We start from the raw sequence: 21201 nt of genomic DNA, 5'->3' as shown, positions 1-21201 counted from the left end.
CTATTTTGAAGCTATTGTGATAGTATGCTTACCACAACAGCACCACCAACTGGTGATCGGTTTTTACGGAGAGATGTACCTGCATGAACGACTCCACGCATCAGAGGCAGCGATACGGGCAGAAAAAAAGGCTTAGGCCGACGAATACGGTTGTGCGCACAACAAATTGTGTTATGATAGGAAGATTAGGCTGGCCCAAAAATTTTAATTATTCCTTTTGCAAGAAGACGAAAATTGTTTTTAAATATAGTGTCAAGCATATTTGATTGGTGTTTTAGTGTCAGTTTTTTTGTATTTCATTGGCTTTATTAATTACACGACTCCACGACTCCCGCTGGCTAAATCCGGGCACCCAATTCAGTGAACTCGAAGTTCCGTATCAGCATAGAATAAAAATAGAAAGAATGCCCTCTCTTGTCTTTTTCTATGTAAACGTCAAGCGACAAGACAAGTGGCGCTCTCTAAGCGTTTCAAGGTGAAAGCTCTATGTAACAGTGTTCGTGATTTGTCATAAAAGAAGGTGGTGTGCGTATGTTTTGGTATTCGCATACAATCAGTAATGCACACTACCACATGAAGGTTGAACTTTCATCCGCAGATAGCGCTGCGGTAGTGTCCCCCGAGCATCAGCGAAGTAGGCTTTCTTTATATTCTTATTCTTTGGTATCAGGCTGTGGTCTGATTGGCGCTAAAGCGGAACTTTTAAGGACAAGGTATTTGGAGTACATAGCTCAAAATTTCTAGAGCACCGTTTTTTAGAACCGTTTAACGGATTTGGATGAAAATGCATCACGCTAATTGTTCAGTGGTTGTCAACAGCGTGATGCATTTTAATCCAAATCCGTTCAACGGTTCTAAAAAACGGTGCTCTAGAAATTTTGAGCAATGTACTCCAAATACCTTGTCCTTAAGCCAGAGTCAATCGAAAATTGTGTCTTGTTGATCTTGTTGCCGGGGAAAACGTTACAAACTGCGTCCAGAAAGCATCAAGAAGTTGTTCAAAACTGAAAACAGTGCTGTAATGGTTCATTACGCAACGCAAATCAGTGCTGTAATGAACCACTACCGCACTGCTAATTTGGTGTGGAAAAGTAGGCATTTTCATGGCAGATTTACGTGAGGTAAAACAGCCTATTACGATGAGAAATTTCAAAAAATAAATTACCGAACAGAGGAATAGAAATTGAGTGCGTACGCCAGGTTTGTCCGCGCTGATCGCATGAAAATTCTGCTCTTTGGATTTACACCATCAAGCACATCATGAGCATGAGCATGAGCATGAGCATAGATGACCGCACAATTCGTAGTTGCTACTCCGTGATTGACCAGAGCAATCGAAATTGCACAAGGAACCAATGAATAGGGCTTGGGACTAGCTTACTATTCTCAATGTACACAGGTCGAGAGCTCTCAACTTTAATAAGGTCAATAACGGCGCCGGCCACGTCCTTACGGTCATCGAGGATGGAAGGGAATGTTAGTAAGACAAACGTTGTTATAAAGACCGCGAATCGCTGCATCTCCACGTTTGTCTCAGGAAGGATTTTTTTGTTAGTAGGGTAAGGTACATTGTCAGTCCGAGAGTCACCTATGGTTGGTGATATGATTTGACAATGGATCAATATACACAAACCGCCGTTAACAACCGACCACTTTTCGACGCAAGAACTAGCCAAAAAGAAAATTCTATCGCGCGTCTCCACTCCACTAGGGAGCAGAAACCTTTAGTCTATTCCACACAGAAATACACTGAACGCGACTCACTTTGTCGGCGCCCGGATTTTTCTCGACCGGCGAACCCGAAGTAACATTTTTCATTCTTTTGTGTAAATGCAAAAAATGAAAGAAAATATTTATTATCAACTAAAAGTGTATTGGAAACTAGCGCCGAAGGGAAGCGAAAAATTCGGAACCGACTCGAACCACGGCGCGCGCACACTCGTCCCGTCGTCGGAGCCCCAGAGAGAAGAGGAAAAAAAAATCGCAAAAATCTAGCAAAGCGAGCGCGCGAAACTTTGCTGCTGCCGAACTACCGCACACTACTGACTGCTTGGCGTCCCGTCGTCGGAGCCCCGCAGCGAAAATAAAATCGCAAAAATCTAGCAAAGCGAGCGCGCGAAACTTTGCTGCTGCCGAACTACCGCATACTACTGACTGCTTGGCGTCCCGTCGTCGGAGCCCCACAGAGGGAAGAGGAAAAAAAATCGCAAAAATCTAGCAAAGCGAGCGCGCGAAACTTTGCTGCTGCCGAACTACCGCACACTACTGACTGCTTGGCGTCCCGTCGTCGGAGCTCCGCAGAGAAAATAAAATCGCAAAAATCTAGCAAAGCGAGCGCGCGAAACTTTGCTGCTGCCGAACTACCGCACACTACTGACTGCTTGGCGTCCCGTCGTCGGAGCTCCGCAGAGAAAATAAAATCGCAAAAATCTAGCAAAGCGAGCGCGCGAAACTTTGCTGCTGCCGAACTACCGCACACTACTGACTGCTTGGCGTCCCGTCGTCGGAGCCCCGCAGAGGGAAGAGAAAAAAAAAATCGCAAAAATCTAGCAAAGCGAGCGCGCGAAACTTTGCTGCTGCCGAACTACCGCACACTACTGACTGCTTGGCGTCCCGTCGTCGGAGCCCCACAGAGGGAAGAGAAAAAAAATCGCAAAAATCTAGCAAAGCGAGCGCGCGAAACTTTGCTGCTGCCGAACTGCCGCACACTACTGACTGCTTGGCGTCCCGTCGTCGGAGCTCCGCAGAGGGAAGAGAAAAAAAAATCGCAAAAATCTAGCAAAGCGAGCGCGCGAAACTTTGCTGCTGCCGAACTACCGCACACTACTGACTGCTTGGCGTCCCGTCGTCGGAGCCCCACAGAGGGAAGAGAAAAAAAAATCGCAAAAATCTAGCAAAGCGAGCGCGCGAAACTTTGCTGCTGCCGAACTACCGCACACTACTGACTGCTTGGCGTCCCGTCGTCGGAGCCCCACAGAGGGAAGAGGAAAAAAAAATCGCAAAAATCTAGCAAAGCGAGCGCGCGAAACTTTGCTGCTGCCGAACTCGATTTACACCATCAAGCACATCATAAATTAAAAATCTTTTCATCTTATCAGACAGAAGGATGTTGAAATATTCTAAATGTCATTTCGAACTGTCAAAAAACCGCACCGCGAGCCACACGGAGCGCGCAAAGAGATTTTCACCCGGATGAAAACACTCTAGTGAATTTCACTTTGAACGGCCCGTGCGGCGCTGCGGTGCGGTTTTTGACAGTTCGAAATGACATTTAGAATATTTCAACATCTTTCTATCTGATAAGATGAAAAGATTTCTAATTTATGATGTGCTTGATGGTGTAAATCCAAAGAGCAGAATTTTCATGCGCTCAGTGCGGACAAGCCTGGGTACGCTAATTGCAACGTAGCTTTGACACTAACGTGCATCGAAGTGCACTGACAGCACATATATGGCACTTGAGTGCCATTTAAATGCAACAACTTATCAAATTTTGAAATTAATGGATTTGTAACTAGAAAGCGTTGTAAATAACGGGTTAACAACGAGCAAACGCATATTTAAACGTATTTTTTCAATCAAAGCAATCATATGCAAACCGTTAGAGATGAGTGAATATCAGGTAACTATAAGGTCTCTTTACACATGTAAAGCTTTGTTTTGTTTTTATAGTGTTTTTGTTGCTTAAATTAGTTGGTATGTTGGTATGTGGATTCTTCTATACACCATAAAGAAATCATATTCCACTCAATATTTAGTAAATAGCATGGTCTGTGCATAATGAGTTTGTATAATGTGCTTTGCACCAAAGAACAGGATTAACATAATGGATGACAGTCAAGCAGTGGAACCACCAACACTGGATGAGGTTAAAAAGGCCCTTAAGGAGCTGAAAAACAGCAAGGCTGCTGGGAAGGACGAGATCCCGGTCGAACTTCTTAATCACGGAAGCGAGCAGCTACATCAATCAATCCACCAGATTATTATAAAGATTTGGGAGGATGAAGAATTGGATGGCCTCATACTAGGCCTCATATGCCAAATCTATAAGAAAGGGCACAGACTGGAGTGTGCCAATTACAGAGGGATTACCCTTTTAAATTCGGAGGTAGACCTAAAAGCTTTTGAAGTTTTTGAGCGCAAAGTGCTGCGGACAATTCTCGGTGGGAAACAAGAAAATGGAGTGTGGCGCAGACGCATGAGTCACGAGTTGTACCAAGTGTACGAAGATGCGAATATTGTGAAACGTATAAAATACGGCAGACTTCAGTGGGCTGGACACGTAGTGCGAATGTCGGAAGAAAGAATAGCGAAAACAATATTCAGCAGAGAACCCGGTAGAGGTAGGCGACTTCGTGGGCGGCCGCGAACTCGCTGGCTGCACGCGGTTGAAGAAGATCTACGATCCCTACACGTTCGGGGAAACTGGAGGAACATCGCCCAAGACCGACGAAGATGGTGCTCTACTATACGCTCGGCGTTGGAGTAAAGTTACTTTGTAGCCAACAAGGTATCAAGGTAGGTATAATGTGCTTTAGAAGAAACACTTATTTAAAAATTAACAGAACTTTAAAAGATACATACCATAGATGAGAGGAACAAACATGTACTCTCTGGAGCGGATCTGGTGTGATGGTTAAAGCCCGTGACTGTCACGCCGAGGACCTGGGATCGAATCCCACTCCCGACATACTCACAAAATGTGAGTTCTTCCTTCGGAAGGGAAGTAAAGTGTTGGTCCCGAGATGAACTAGCCTAAGGCTGAAAATCTCGTTGATACAGATAAAAAAATGTACTAATTAGTACGGGCAACAAATTAAAACCAAGAGTTTACCATGCCTACTTCTTAACGCGCTGATAAAACATTGTTGCTTTAATCCAAGCTTTTCCTGTTCTAAGAAGCGACACAATTCCAAAAGTGACGATAATAATGTTTAGTAATGGTTAGAAAAGATTAATACCGAGCTCGCTATAGAGCTACTTAGTTGAGGCAGCGCGGTACGCTGGAGGATCGATCATTACCGTTAATGTAAGTTTTGACATTGATTAATAAAAAAACATAAAATCAATTCATCACTTTTTTCTAACTAAATGTTTGTTGTCAAAAAGACTCCATCAGTTTTGAGAACTATCATGACAAACCCATTCTACTACCCATAATAAATTCGAATCAACCAATAAATTGGTGCACGGTTCGAATGATTAAAATATTGTCTTAAATTGTTTAATGCTCTAAGATGTCAAACAAATGTTTAATTTCAAGAAATCCTCTAACGTCCTCATTTTTATTCACATCCTTTGCATTTACGAAGCTCCATGGATCAATATTGGATCCTTAACTATATCTGTTGAAAATTTCTAGAATGTTTTTTTTTTATTTCTTAACGAAGCAAAATAATTATAATCAAAAAATACTACACATTTATGCATTTTTGTTACTTACACAGTTAAATAACATTTTTAACCTGTAACAAAAGGACCTCGTCGTATCGCACACATTTTTCCATCAGTTTATAAATTTACAACTTGCTCTCAGTATGAAGCTTACGTTCAACATTTCATACAAGAAATTATTTGATGTAAAATTATGTTAATAATAAGATAGAAATTCGTATGCAATTTTTTTTTCTTCGGGTATAATTTCAGATATTTTGCTGACTAGTAACCATTCTCCGTTAATAATTTTATGTTTTCTTTGTTTTCTTAAATTGAAATGGAAAGCATATAGGGTATGAGTGCCATAGGTAATTTTACGCTCACCGGTGGCATTAGCTCGTTGTTAACCCGTTATCAACATTTTTAGATGTATTTTCTCCATGGTAAAAAAATTTGCGAGAAACTTTTTTCTCAGTGTATTTTTACTGGATTGCTGAGGCAATTTGGCGTCGATTTCACTAAAAAATGCACTACGATGCATAGTTTTTGAGATATGATTTTTTGAAGTTTGGGGTGTTTTACAAAATTTTGAAAAATCGTGAAATTTTATCAATCTTTTCCCAGAAAAATAGTCCACTATGAATTTTTTAAATTCCATATATGATCATATATCCACGACCTGTAGCACTGGTGAAATTTTCATGAAAATCGGAGACCCTTCGGCCCAAAGTGTTCGGTAATAAAAAAAATCCCCAGCGCGCCTAAGACCAAAAAACTCATCAGTACTTTTAGAGACCCATGGTTTAAACTGCATCGGTAATGAACCCACTTATTTCCACGAAAACGGAAATGCTCAGCTAGAACTTTGTTCACACAGGTTTGTAGTTAAAAACAATAAGTCCGGATTAGATCAAAGAGACTGTAATGCATTCGTAACGCGATTGCACTCAAATGAGTTGCACTCATGATCTCGCCATACTTGTGGCATCTCCCCGCCAAATTGATGAACTATGATGAATTATCTTCCAGAAAAAGGTGATCGACCTTACCATAATAGTCTTCAGAAACCAGTAGTAGACAATTAGTCAATATTCAATGTAATCCTATATAAGACATAATCCAGTTTCAATCAAGATAATAACAGTCTATAAGTTCAACAGTATACAGAAAAATCTAGTGTTCCGTCCTACAGTCCAACCCAGAAATACAGAACATTAGTGAAACCCAAAAGGCTAAGTGTTCAACAAATTCCAGTCATTATACAGAAGAAAAAGTGTATCAATAGTTCGTCCAATAAATGTTGTAGTTGTTCAGAAACTTTATACCAACGATTAACTCTGTGTTCAGTATCATCGCGATTATGATCGATTAGTGTCCGACTGATTCCGACTACCACAGACGCTCTTATGTGCGATAACAAACTTGTTTTAACAAATGATCAATCAACAGTTCTTGGTTTTAATCAGATTGAGGCACCTGTTTTTTTCTCATCACGACCTCATATTCGCTTCCTTGAGTTTTTCAAGTCAAAATGAAATCGATTCTTATCAATATCACGATTACAACAAAATAAATGCAAGAGACCTTCAAAAAGCTTTCAATTCACTTGATTGGTTCCAGTTTTATCAGATTGACAACCCTGACTTGCTTGTAGACTTTTTTAATTCGACAATGATCAGTTTGCACGATGCTTTCGTAACATTGAAAACTGCCCATAAACGAAGTAAATCTAATCCGTGGTTTAACCAAAATATTGCAAAAGCAATCATAGATCGTGATCTTGCCTTCAAGCAGTGGAAAGCGAATAGAATTCTAGATAACCATGAGCTATTCAAAAGGCTAAGAAATAGAGTCAATTACCTGGTTCGCTTAGCTAAAGAACAACATTACAGTGAATATTTGAATCCGAAGTTGCCATCGAATGATCTATGGAAGCGATTGAAAAATACTGGAGTTGCTGGATCGATAGAGCAGCCGAATATAGATTTCAGTTCTAATGCGATTAATCAATCTTTTTCTGTGAATTTTACAGAGCCAAGCTTTGCATACACTCCATGTCAGCTTGAACATTGGAATTCGTTCAGTTTTCACGCTGTCGATGAAGCTGAAATAATAAATGCACTGTTTGATATAAAATTCAATGCTGTGGGACTGGACGGTTTTTCCCTAAAGTTTTTAAAACTTTTTTTTTTGCGTTTGTCACTAGTGTGACAGGCTGAGGCCAGGGTTGGCCCATCTCGCCAAAACTTTATTAAACCTGTAACCCATATTATCAATTCGATTATTATTACCAATACTTTTCCTAAATCTTGGAAAAATGTTAAAATCTTGCCAATAAAGAAAAAGTCAAAGAAAAACTCACTGGAAAATCTACGCCTAATAAGTGTAGTGCCTGGACTATCCAAAGTGTTTGAAAAACTTTTAAAAAATCAGATGTGTTTCTACATCAACGAAAATAACTTATTGAGTCCGCATCAGTCTGGATACAGACCTAAGCATAGCACAAAAACAGTGATACTCAAAGTGATTGACGATATCGGAATAATGCTTGACAAAGGTAAGTCTGCCATATTGATGCTACTAGATTTTTCTAAGGCATTTGACACAATCTCGCATGGTAACTTATGTAGAAAACTTCAACACAACTTTGGTTTTTCGTGTGATGCCGTAATCTTAAAGTCGTACCTATCAAATCGTTTTCAAGCTGTGCATGTTAATAATGAGTACTCTGAACTCACTTCTTTTTCATCTGGTGTACCGCAGGGATCAATACTGGGCCCAATATTATTCTCGCTATATGTTAACGATTTGCCAAATGTTCTTAAATATTGCAAGATAGATTTTTTCAGATGATGTGCAATTGTACTATGAGTTTTCAAGTTCTGATGCGGCAAATGTAACAAATAATATAAATGCAGATATAAAAAAATGTGTTTAATTGGACCATGAAACACAACTTAAGAATGAACGTAAATAAAACTCACGCTCTGTTCATAACTGCCAACAATACCAACATCTCTAAGCCAGTAATAGTAATAAACGGCAATGTAATTGAATATGCTCAATCGGCGACCAACTTAGGTTACACAATTCAATCCAGTTTAGATCGGGACGCTTTTGCAATGCGATAAAGTGTATGGAAAATTAAGATCTCTGCAATTGCAAACTTATTTTTTTTTGTCAACAGAAATGAAGCTTAGCCTATTCAAAACTCTCATATTACCTCACTTCTTCGCATGCGACTTTTTAATCATGCAGATCTCTGCCATTGCTTTCAATAGAATTAAAATTGCTTTAAACGCTTGTGTAAGATATGTGTTCAATTTGTCCCGGTTTTCCCATGTCTCACATTTGCAAAATAAATTAATTGGTTGTTCGTTTGAAAAAAATTCTAAATTTAGATGCTGTCAACTTGTTTTCATGCTTACCAATGACAAATGTCCAGACTATCTATACAATAAACTTAGTCAATATCGAAGTGAAAGATCCAAAAAATTCGTCATTTATAGACACCATACTGCTAAATATAGTAAAAGCTTTTTCGTACGAGGTGTTTCTTATTGGAATACTTTGCCAAATGAATTAACTCTTATATAATCGCGGGCAGTTTTTAATAGGAAATGAATCGAAAGCTTTAATTAAAATATGTATTGTATAAATGATAGTTTAATAAAATGAATTCAAAACAGTGGCACTTTTTCTATCTAAATGAAACAATTGTAACGATTTAAAAGACGTCTGTCTTATGTTACTGAAAAAATGAGTATAAATGAAATGAAAATGAAATGAAATGATAGTTTTAAATTTAACTACCAAAAAATAAACATGATTAAATGAAACTAAGATTTATTATAATAATACTTTAAGCACTTATGAACTTCAAATGGGCGTAACTGAAGAATTTGATCAACATTATTTTTGAAATTCAGTTTAGGGATGTACAATAACTATATAAATGAATTGTCCTTTATGTTTTTCATTGTATACCCAGTCAACGAGTCATCGTATAAGATGTTGTATAAGATGTTAAAGTGGAGGCGATATGCGTACATTTTACATGCGCCTAAATGGAGGCATGTACGCATATGGCCTCCACTTTATCATCTTATACAACAGCTTAAATACGATGACTGGTTGTCTAGGTATTGTTCTGGCTATAATAGTAAATGAAGCCAACGACGTCCGTATTCTACAGGTTCAAGAATACCTCCCTTATATTGGCGTACCGTAATTCGGGGTAAAATTGATCACTTTAAAACATCTTTTGCGGGTAACATCAGTGGCATTTCAAACATTGCCAAAAGAATTTCTGTAAAACCAGTACCCAGTGGATCTCCATGGAACCATGTGACAGAATTTTGCACAGCAAATTTAAACTTTTAATTAAATAACTCCAAAAATCAAAAAATTGGAAATGCCACTTTGGGGCGAAATAATCAGTATACTATGAAGCATCGGTTGGAAAGGAAAATATCCTTCTCAGCTTAATTTTGCTCTTCTAAAACCGAATAACGCGTTCAAAATCTTACAACTAGTGAATTTATTACTTTAAATGCAAAATTAAATTTTGAAATTTCCCACTTAAACTCCTAAAGTTAGGCAATTTCATTTGAAATAAGTGATTTATATCACAATAAATGACTGTTTCATCGTAAAATGAACTTTTTTCTAACTTTTTAATGTTCTGATTAGCTATATAACTTCCCAACCAAGGCTCCACAAAAATGTTAAAACAGAAAATATACGAGAGGTATACACTCATCTTTAGACATCTACGAACCAGATGACGTAATAAGTTTAAGATCATTACGACGCTTAAGAGTTCCTAGTATGGAATTACAATGTAATACCCGAATGATCAATTTATTTATTTATTTATTTATTCATTCAATTGAAATTTTAACTGATCAGTTTCTCTGCCGTGAATCGCATATCGGTCCCTTTGCATAGGAAATCCAGCAGAGATGGGACTGATATGCAATTCACGGCAGTTCTGGTCTTATTAAAATGTAATCTTAACCCGGGAGCGATCGCGTCGTGTACTGAGTACACGCACTATGAAAAATGCACGCTTATGGTACACCACGTGAGCGTGGCGTCGTTGCAGGTAAAGACGCGACTGCTCGAGGGTTAATACTATACAACTACGTTAACACAGACATTGATAGGTTAGGCTATGACAATTACTCTTTCGAATAATACTAAGAAGCTTGAGTAACACAATTGACCATTTATATATATAAGCTAACACAACAAAAATACCGTTGTCAACAACAATAACGAAACAGCTTACAACAATAAAACACAGAATTACCGATTTCTTCACGATCAAATCGTTCCAAACAACGTGGCGACTTTCAAATTCTTTTAATTTAAGATGTTTAGGCCATATCTCCATTTGTAGTTCTACAATCAACGTCGGTTAAAAAGAGAAAGAACGTATCGCCAGTATTGGTTTGCGTTAAAGATGTAGTATTACGCATTCCGGTCCGAATTCACTCGTATCTCTAGTTCCATTGAGTAGCTGGCTATTGTATACAGCAGGTGAAACAGGCGTAGAATGCTGCTGCCTATACGTTTCCTGTTCTGTGCGTTGAGATATCATCGTAGTGAGTACATCAACAATATCGCTCACTTTCGTCTTCAGCTCCTCGATTTCGGCTTCACATAATGATTTATGAGTGCAGCAGTTAATCGTTTCAATGACATCCTCGGCGGTGGCATCGGTGGTGGCATCACGAGAACTACAATAGTCTGCCAAACACGCATCACACATCCAAAGATTTTTTTGGCGAACAAAGCATTAACGGTGTCCTCAGCTTAGCCTACGCAGTCAGCGTGATATCGTTTCGCACATTTTCCCTCGCAGACAGTGTATCGTTCGATCTTACGGTCGATGGCGAACGCGTATTTGTTACACGTATTTGTTATGGTAAATCCAAGTAGATTCTCGCAGTCACAAAAATATGGAATGGCGATTGCAGATTCTGAATTTTCTTGGATTCTTATTTTGCTGTCGTTTTAGTTCAATTTAAAAAAAAAGACAATTACACCGTCTTCGACCTTGCTGCCTCTACAGACTGAACACTACAAACATTCGACAACGGACTACACATATTACACCCAGTGGCCCAGTGAAGAATTTTCCGTTTGACGAAAAGTTTTCCCCGACTGGAGCGGGAATCGAACCCACACTCCGAGGCTTACGAGACACTTAAACGACTGACGCCGCTAACCGCTCGGCCACGGAAGCCCATAATGAAGCACTTAATCTTTTTAACGATATAACACAAAGATAATGATGTTCAGTTTATATCACTTAACGGTGTGGGAACAATCTTTAGAAGTGAATAAACACTATTTTCAGCACAAATAGACTCAGCGAATCAAACAAGGGGCTGTCTATTAATTACGCAAGCAGTCGGTAACGAGGCGGTAACTCAGATCAACCCGATGATCAATTTGACCCCGGTTTACGGTAATGGTCAATATTTGTGCATAAGATCAAATTGTAGCATTATTTATGATACTTTTTATTATTTGGGACTCCGGAGACGGCGGGTTCGATTCCCGTTCCGGTCGGGAAAATTTTCTCAGCTCCCTGGGCATAGTATATCATTGTACTTGCCTCACAATATACAAATTCATGCAATGGCAGGCAAAGAAAGCCCTTCAATTAATAACAGTGGAAGTGCTCTAACAGTGGAAGTACACTAAGTTGAAGTGAAACAGGCCAAGTTCTAGAGGGGACGTCGAGCCATAAAGAAGGAGAAGAAGAAGAAGAAAAAGAAGAAGAAGACTCCAAAGCATGCTTCTGTTATGAAATGTGATGGTTTTCTATAGAAACTCTGATTTTTCAGTGGTTAGGCCCTTTAAAAGGGTGTAACTCAAAATTTGTTCAGAGGTGTAGAAATAATAAAGAAAGAGAATGGCGTTTCAGGTTTCGATGGTTTTTTTTTGATAATAACGGTAAATGAAGCACCGTGATATTGCCTCGAGTTTTTTTTTGACGAACGATGTGTTCTTTTTGGAAGAGGCATTGGAACATAATTGTTCAAATTTTATAGAACGTTTTAGAGAACAACACTTTTGTTGTACACCATTTGAAATCACAAAAAGATTATTTTTTGTCCAATTAGTTCTTTGAGGTGTTTCTCATTTTTGTTCTATATTTTATTGTGTTTGTTATGAGCACCTACAACCCGATGTTGATAGCACACGACGCATAAACGAGTGTCGTGAATTTAATATTTCACTATTACTTATGCTGTAGTGAGCGGATGCTCTGAATGAATAATGAGATATCGGGAGACAACTGATACAGCGAGTATGAAGCAAGTCGAGAATCTTCGGATGAGTAATAGGTGAATCAGCTGCATATATTTACTACAAATAGTCTGCGACGATGATTGTGTCGACCTGATTTTGTTACAAAGACACAGAGACCCCAGTGAGCTATAACTGATAAGCTGAACTGTGAGCAACAATATCAAAGCCAGTACCCGCAATTATCGGGACACAGAAATACGACTGTAACTGTGCAATAGATTCATTACAATTGCTCAAATTTGGCCTGATAATATCTTAGGATGTGTTCATTTCAACTGCAAAATTTCATGTGAATCAGTGCAGTACTTTTTGTGGTAGCAATGAAACAGTAGATCGCGTGCAATTGATTTTTGTACAGCCCCTAGTTTAGCTTCTCAGCGCTGTAACTTTTGAATTTGGCAAAGGAAATGGCTGAAATTTTGAACACAAACCACTCAATCTACATGTTTTGCATAGGAAAAATTTCGAACAAATCGATACACTATTAATATTTTTATAGTCGAAACATGTATTGGGACTGACCGTGATTTTGGCCCCTCAGACAGACATTATTTAGCACCCATTATTGTTTCGATTGTACTGCGCAAAGTACTTTACCAATAAGCATCAAATTTTTCAGGCCTAATATACACATAAGCAACTACCTTCTGTAAAAAATTCATGAAAATTGGCAGAGGCATTCGAAAGTTATGAATAAGCAAATTTCGCACATGAAAAACACGAAACATTTCCACTAACACTCACCCCTATCAACACCTGTAACTTTCAAACCAATTGATCGAAGTCGATGAAATTTTGCTAGAAAGTGTCTCTATAAGTATCGTAACTACTTACGAAGTTTCATTATAATCCTCACAGAACTTTGAATTGTAGCGGAAAAAAGCGAATGAAAATTGGTCATGATTGTACAAAATGCTTGAAAAACGTTTGTTTGTTTTTCATCCACAGTTAAAAGTAATGCATCGATTTTCATGAAATTTGGCACAAATAATAAACATACACTAAAGAGTTCTCAGTCATGTCCATCTAGCTGGCAGGGCACTTTACATAAAATTGAAAATAAATACCGTTAAGTGAGTGTATCAAGTGCGTACCACAGCGCACCTAACGGAATTTTGAACGTACCTGACGAATTCTTAGAAAACAGGTGTCCTGCTGGATAGATGGTGGTTTTTACGAAAATCTTCGTGAATCCATCCGAAATTATGGTTTTCTGCATGTACCAACAACGTACCTTCCGAATCTAACCTCCTTTTTTATCGTACCTCAAAAATTCCCATACCTTCTTACATAAAACTTTCCAAATTACATTATATGTTTAATAAAACAGCGTCATTGCATTCCTTGTCAAATTCTAGGCTTGTTTGACCTAAAAAAGTTTATACTTAAGTTGAAATTTGATTAATTTATGGCAAAAATCGTATTTTTAATAGGTATAAGCAATATACTTGATAAACTTTTTAAAGTATGCTAACCATGTATCGTTGCAAATAAAAGCCTAAATGTATGCAACAGAAGAACACAAGAATAGCACAAAAATATAACTTACTGAATATTTCATAACAAATTGATTAATCATAATTCAATAACACAATATATCAAAAATCAAATAGTTTCGTAGAAAAGCATGTGTATATCGTGTGGCAGGCACGAAGATACTCTATGCCCAAGGAAGTCAAGGAAATTTCCTTTACGAAAAGATCCTGGACCGACCGGGAATCGAACCCGTCACCCTCAGCATGGTCATGCTGAATACCCGTGCGTTTACCGCCTCGGTTATATGGGCCCTTGATATTATTGTATAAAATATATTTTAGAAGTATTCACATTCAACGTACCTCGATAATATGTGACTTAGTTGAACAAATTGGAGTCATATCCCTTTCGTGACGGAGCGCAAAAAATTGAAATCATCATACAAACGGCTCAACTTTGGCTCTCCAGAACTCTAAGATTTCCCAACAAAACAATATTTTTTTCTTCTCATTTGAAAGAACTACTCTTTATGGTTCGATTTCTTGATTTGACTACCTGGACAAATCGGTAATAAAAAATATGCGACAGACAAAACTTTTTCATGTTTTACGGTTTTTGTCCACTTTTTGTTTAATTTGTTGTGATAAATTTCACAGGCTCACAAAATCTCACAAAAGTTAGTTTACACACAAACGAGTATAAGTAATGGCTGAATTATTGAAACAATTTACATGACATAAAACAAAGTCTAAACAGATGAAAAAAATATGTAAAACTGCTACCTCTCAACAGCACAATTGTGCTGGTTCGTCACGAAAGGGATATAAGAGAATAAGTGAAAATCATGTTTTATAAGTGAAATCTCTTAGGTACGTTGCATAAATCTCACTTAATTGTTAATCACTCAACTTGGTATTATTGTTGGATGTATAAAACATGTTTTACAGGTATTCACATTCAACGTACCTCGATTCTATTTGACTTAGTTGAACTAATTGGAGTCAAATATGAGAATAAGTGAAAATTATGTTTTCTATGTGAAATCTCTTGGGTACGTTGCATAAATCTCACTTAATTGTTAATAACTCAACTTGGTATTATTGATGGATGTATAAAACATGTTTTACAAGTGTTCACATTCAACGTACCTCGATAATATTTGACTTAGTTAACTTATTGGAGTCATATAAGAGAATAATGAAAATTAGACTTGTTTTTAGAAATCTCTTAGGTACGTTGCATAAATCTCACTTAATTGTTAATAACTCGACTTGGTATTATTGTTGGATGTATAAAACATGTTTTACAAGTATTCACATTCAACGTACCTCGATAATATTTGACTTAGTTGAACTAATTGGAGTCATATATGAGCATGAGCATGAGCATGAGCATAGATGACCGCACAATTCGTTGTTGCTACTCCGTGATTGACCAGAGCAATCGAAATTGCACAGGGAACCAATGAATAGGGCTTGGGACTAGCTTACTATTCTTGAACTAATTGGAGTCATATAAGAGAATAAGTGAAAATTATGTTTTGTAAGTGAAATCTCTTAGGTACGTTGCATAAATCTCACTTAATTGTTGATAACTCAACTTGATATTATTGTTGGATGTATAAAACATGTTTTACAAGTGTTCACATTCAACGTACCTCGATAATATTTGACTTAGTTGAACTAATTGGAGTCAAATATGAAAATAAGTGAAAATTATGTTTTATTAGTGAAATCTCTTAGGTACGTTGCTTAATCTCACTTAATTGTTGATAACTCGACTTGGTATTATTTTTGGATGTATTAAACATGTTTTACAGGTATTCACATTCAACGTACCTCGATAATATTTGACTTAGTTAAACTTATTGGAGTCATATAAGAGAATAATGAAAATTAGACTTGTTTTTAGAAATCTCTTAGGTACGTTGCATAAATCTCACTTAATTGTTAATAACTCGACTTGGTATTATTGTTGAATGTATAAAACATGTTTAACAAGCATTCACATTCAACGTACCTCGATAATATTTGACTTAGTTGTAATTGTAATTGTAATTTTTATTAACGTCACGCAAACTTATCGGTTAATCCATTATTTAAGTCAAGGAAACGAAACTATGTAGATAAAACACAGTACATGGGACAGCTAATTATTAAATTACATCGAAAAAAGAAGCAATCTGATATTCTCAATGTTCAGTGTGCAAAGCGGTTCTGAAGGATGACATCGTTGGGGAACTTCTCGTTGCTAATGGCAAGCGATTCCAGCATTGCGCGCCGAAAACCAGAACGCTTTTGCCGGAAACAGTCGTGTGGGCGGGTACGATATACGAATGCGTCCTATCCATCTGTCCTCTTCGCAGATGTTGCATCAGGTAACTGGGGAGTTCACTAAGCTGACCTTTCCTCAAAAGGCAGCAGATGCGATAGTGATAGTTAGTTTGAAGATCACGTCCAAAAATAGAGTTTCGATGCGCCGCAGTCGTGTCACATCTTTTCAGATTGAAAACGAATCTGATTGTTGATTTGAACGCTCGGTTGAGTTGTTCTTTCTGTGCACCAGAAAGTCCAGAGTAGTACACTGTGTCGCAGTACAGGAAGCAGGGTCCAATTACTGCTACAGCAAGCTTCCTTCGGGTTTCAGTAGACAGAACAGTCGAAAAACGTCTAAACGTCCGAAGTGTGTTGTAGACATTCCTTGTCACTTCATTGACTTATTCGGTCCAACGAAGATTGTTGTCTAGTCTCAGGCTAAGATTTTTGACGCTCTTGGATAGCTGGATGCGTTCGGAGCAAAACATGATGCTTCTGTTAGGGGTGACGGCGCCGTTCCGTAAAAATATTATAGCCTGTGTTTTTCTTGGATTAGGAAACAGGCCGTTGGAAGTCGACCAGCGTTCAATAGATGCGAGATCCCTATTGATTTTCTCCACAAGCGCGTCTACATCGTTTATCGATCCAGAGACATACAGCTGCAGATCATCAGCAACGACAGCTTTTTTCCAAATGGACGGGAAACATTTAGCTTCGATGATTGCGTTGAAAACGTGGACCACTACGGGAATTATGATAGGGCTAAGCAGTTTGATCAACGTAATTGGAATTCCATCGCTGCCGGCTGCAGACGTCTGGATTTCAAATATAGTGCTAGCGACCTCGCGACCATTCGTGAGTCGAAAAGCGAAAGCTTCTGGCCTAGGGTTTCCACCTGGATCTGGATCGTGGTCGTTTATGGTTGAAGTCGGTGTTGTGGCTATGGAATGATTTGGCAGGGATAAGTGACCCTCGGAGAAGAAGCTCGGTTTGGATTCCTATTGTAGAGAGCAAAGGAAAGGTCTCTAACAGCGATATGCCGCTCGATTTCAGTGGTAATCCATGGTGTTCGTCGGTCGCGTATAGTAATGACGCTTTCGGGGGCGTGACGTTGCATCACGGACTGTAGTGTGAACGTGAGAAGCTCTGCCTTAGTGTTCACGTCAGCTGCGTCATAAATTTGGTGTAGATTGCTGGTTTGAAAATCGATCTGAAGTGCCTGGGGATCAATTCTCCGGAAATTTCGTATCTTTATGCGCTGCGGCGGAGGTTTTTGTACACGTACATTAACGACAAGAAATATAACTTCATGGTCAGAGATGGTATTTCCTGTCGACGTTTTGGAGGTCAGGATCGTAGCAGGTTTATCAGTCACCATAAGGTCGATTGTAGTAGAACTGTTGTTAGTAATGCGCGTAGAAGACGTCGGCAGAACAGTGAGACCAAAAGTAGTGTGGATTTGATGAAGTGACACAACGTTAGCAAATGGTGTCGGCGAGGCTACATTTATGTTGTAGTCACCTACGAGAAAGATTTGATCAAGGTCAAACTCCATCAGATCGATTAAAAGCTTTTCATATTGCTGAGCAAAAAGTTGATTGGCCCCGGAAGGATTGTATATTAGCCCACTCCCAGTTTGAGGTCGTTGATATCGGCACGAACCACCAGGGCCCTGTAGCATAATCGGGATAATAATATTAGCTACAAGTTACAAGCTACAAGTACTAATATTACAAGTGCTAATAATTTGTGTTGCATAAAAGCTCCATTTTCCACTAATATTATTAGCACTTGTAATATTAGTGTCCATGAAAATACAAGTTGTTTTGGTTCATTTACCTGTCAAAATTCATCCGGCAGTTCACTATTAATTTGAAATGGCAGTTGTTGTTTGTTTATATTCTGCATTTTTCGCGTAACATCCGGAAATAATTTCATTTGTTCCGAAGTTTTGCATTCTTTATACGATACTTGAAGAAAAGAATGTGCTGTTTGGATCATTTTCGACCGCTCTGACAAAATATTTTTTTTTACAAAGTATGGCACTGCAAATATCTAGATTTTAAGTAAAATATCCCAAAGATTTAATAGTACTGGTTGAAAAACAATGTATACAGATTTAGCAACATGTATTATGCTTCTTGTTAAAATCCGAAGTGATCGGGGATGCAAAAAATGAGCTTTTGCCTACTTTTATAAGTTGCAACTCGATTCGAGATAGTGTATGTATATTGCTCGGTATATTGTAGCTCTTGATTAGCTTAATGATGCGCAATACAAGCAATTGATTCAAATTTATTTCGTATCTGCAACTTTACCTGTGCTTATGTAGTGATCATAATATATCACTTTACCAAGAACCTCCAATCAAAGATGGGTATTGTAGAAACTTTGGAGAACTTGAGAGACTCAGCAGAAATTATATTTTGGATACGAAGTGTACATCAACGCAATTTTCTCTTCAATGAGCTTCGAATACATATTGCCAAATTTAATCGTCGAAAACTGGAATTAAGGTTGACATCTATATATATAAAAATGAGTTTGTAGCTTCTTTGAGGCAACAAAACTCACGAACGGCCGAACCGATCAGCATGACCCTTGCACGTTTCGATTCGTATTCATGGTGGCTGTGTTTATATGTATAAAAAGTTACGGAAATCTTTTAAAAAGGTATGAAAATTGTGAAAATACTGATTTTTTATGAGCCGGGAACAAATTCAGCATGATCAAAATTAAATCAATCTAGAGTGTGGTGACGTTATGAGCTAAACAGTTGTCAAAACATCACAGCTAGGCAAGACAAAGTTTGCCGGGACAGCTAGTTTTAGATAAATAATACTTTTGAGTTCATCAAAATGGTAAATCGATATATCCAAAACTAAATATGACTTCTGCAATACTTTAAATCTAACTTGTAAATTATTTTACAAGACCTTTGAGACTTGTAATCAAAAGTACAAGTCATAGCTAATATTTTATACTTGTAGTTTGTTTATGCAACATACACTTGTAAATTCTACTAATAATATTAGTCCAACCGACTTGTAGTATTGGACTTGTAACTTGTACTTGTAGTATTTTTATGCAACAGAAAATTAAAAGTTACAAGCTACAAGACTAATATTATTAGTAAAATTTTCATTATGCTACAGGCCCCAGGTATTCAAATCGCATATTCTTTGGTATCTGCGGATCATGCTCAGATTTCAATATGGGCACAGCTTTAATGCCTTTCCGGATATACAGCCCTACTCCTCCTCCTGCTTGCTTCCACGGCCACCCTTCGATTGCAGACAGTGCTTAATAAAGTTGTAGTCTGGAACTCGAATAGGACCGGCAGGTGCCGAAGTTCTCAGCTTAGTTTCGGTTGCCCCAAAAAAGTGATACGAATGTTTGTCCAATAGTAGCTTGATATCGTCGATGTGCCGTTCTAACCCTCGTACGTTGAGGTTACCGACACGCAAATTAGAAATATTAGAGCGTGGCATGACTTTTGATTTTGGAATCGTCGTCGTGATTTATGCGGAAAACTAGTGTTGGTTAGACAAAAAGGAAATTTGAGTTGATTCAGCATCGTAAAAAACGGATGAATCATTTGCCCTGTCTTCGAGCCTCACCAGCTCGAGCAAGTGCTGGAAATCCTTTACAGGCGTGTAACGTTGACTACCTGGCAGCAGCACAGAGACACTGTCGTGTCGAACAAAAACAGATAGAACGAGCTTCTTCTGTTTCATTCGCAGCGCAAGATTTCGAGTGCGGAAACTGGAGAGCGACAGTATTGCGCTTAGCAAGAAAATTTTAAGTTTCACACTTTTGCCGATCTGTCAATCAGTTGTGCGCAAGGGTGAATCTCATATCATGGGCAGTATCCATATTTGCATTACTTAGAACATACCCAACCGGTATCGACCGCGTGCGATCAGTACAAGACTGAATGCAACAAATAATGGCACAACCAATCGAATCGGCAACAATTCCAGAAAATATTGTTTTATTTCCATTTCATTAAAACAATCTCGAAAGGGACCATAATGAGTTAACTTATCTTTCCACGCAAGTTATCAACAACAACAATCAGCCGGTGGGCGAGCGTCGATGTTTGTTTTGGTCGCAGACAATAGAAACGTGCTGAGAGTAGCTTTGGCGCGCAACGACGTCGTCTGCTTCCTTGCTCCTGATTGGCTGCGCGCAACTGGAGTGGAGCTGCGCGTAACTGACCGGCGCGCAAATTGCGCAACGAAAGAAAAACTATACAAAATATTCGCAATATCTCGTTCATAGTGAATCGATAGTCGAGTGGCATGCCCATTCCAAGTTTACGAAGCCTGAAATCGTTGTATCTCTCGTAGTACTTTTGGAGAACATGGAGAACAGACTGTCGGATTTTGTTTCCATCGAATACGACAACGATTGTGGGGAATATCGAACGGTCACTCCATTTTGACGCGTTGTACGGTAGGCGGAAACAGTTTGCTACGTGTGACTTTGCTTCAGGCATGTCCAGGATGTCCAGTGTACGCTCCACAATAGTCTGCACGTTCTCCCCTTGCTGAAATGGAATTTTGTTCTGCGCAATCCTGAAGCCGTTTACATTTTGACTGCATGTTTCAGCCAGCTTCGCACCGGACTCGATGATTTCCAGCTTGTGTTCAATGTTGTTCAGCAGTTTGTCGCTATCCACGTGTTTTGCTTCAGTTCGAAT

At 38.5% G+C, this 21201-nt stretch overlaps 2 protein-coding genes across 8 annotated transcripts in view; one reads left to right on the top strand and one right to left on the bottom strand.

Moving 5' to 3' along the window:
- Positions 1-21201, bottom strand: part of LOC109622136 (sex determination protein fruitless) — a 640213-nt gene that overhangs the window by 346680 nt on the left and 272332 nt on the right. The gene's annotated exons all lie outside the window — the stretch shown is intronic.
- LOC134288989 (uncharacterized protein K02A2.6-like) overlaps positions 714-21201 on the top strand; it is a 309084-nt gene continuing 288596 nt past the window's right edge. The window contains exon 1 of the mRNA XM_062854966.1: positions 714-19658. The gene's annotated coding sequence lies outside the window, so the exon portion shown is untranslated. The remainder of the gene's footprint in view (positions 19659-21201) is intronic.

Source organism: Aedes albopictus, chromosome 2 (genome assembly GCF_035046485.1).
Source record: "Aedes albopictus strain Foshan chromosome 2, AalbF5, whole genome shotgun sequence".
In the NCBI taxonomy this organism is placed as follows: domain Eukaryota; kingdom Metazoa; phylum Arthropoda; class Insecta; order Diptera; family Culicidae; genus Aedes; species Aedes albopictus.
Note: the sequence above shows the minus strand (reverse complement) of the source record. Positions and strands in the feature narration are given on the sequence as shown.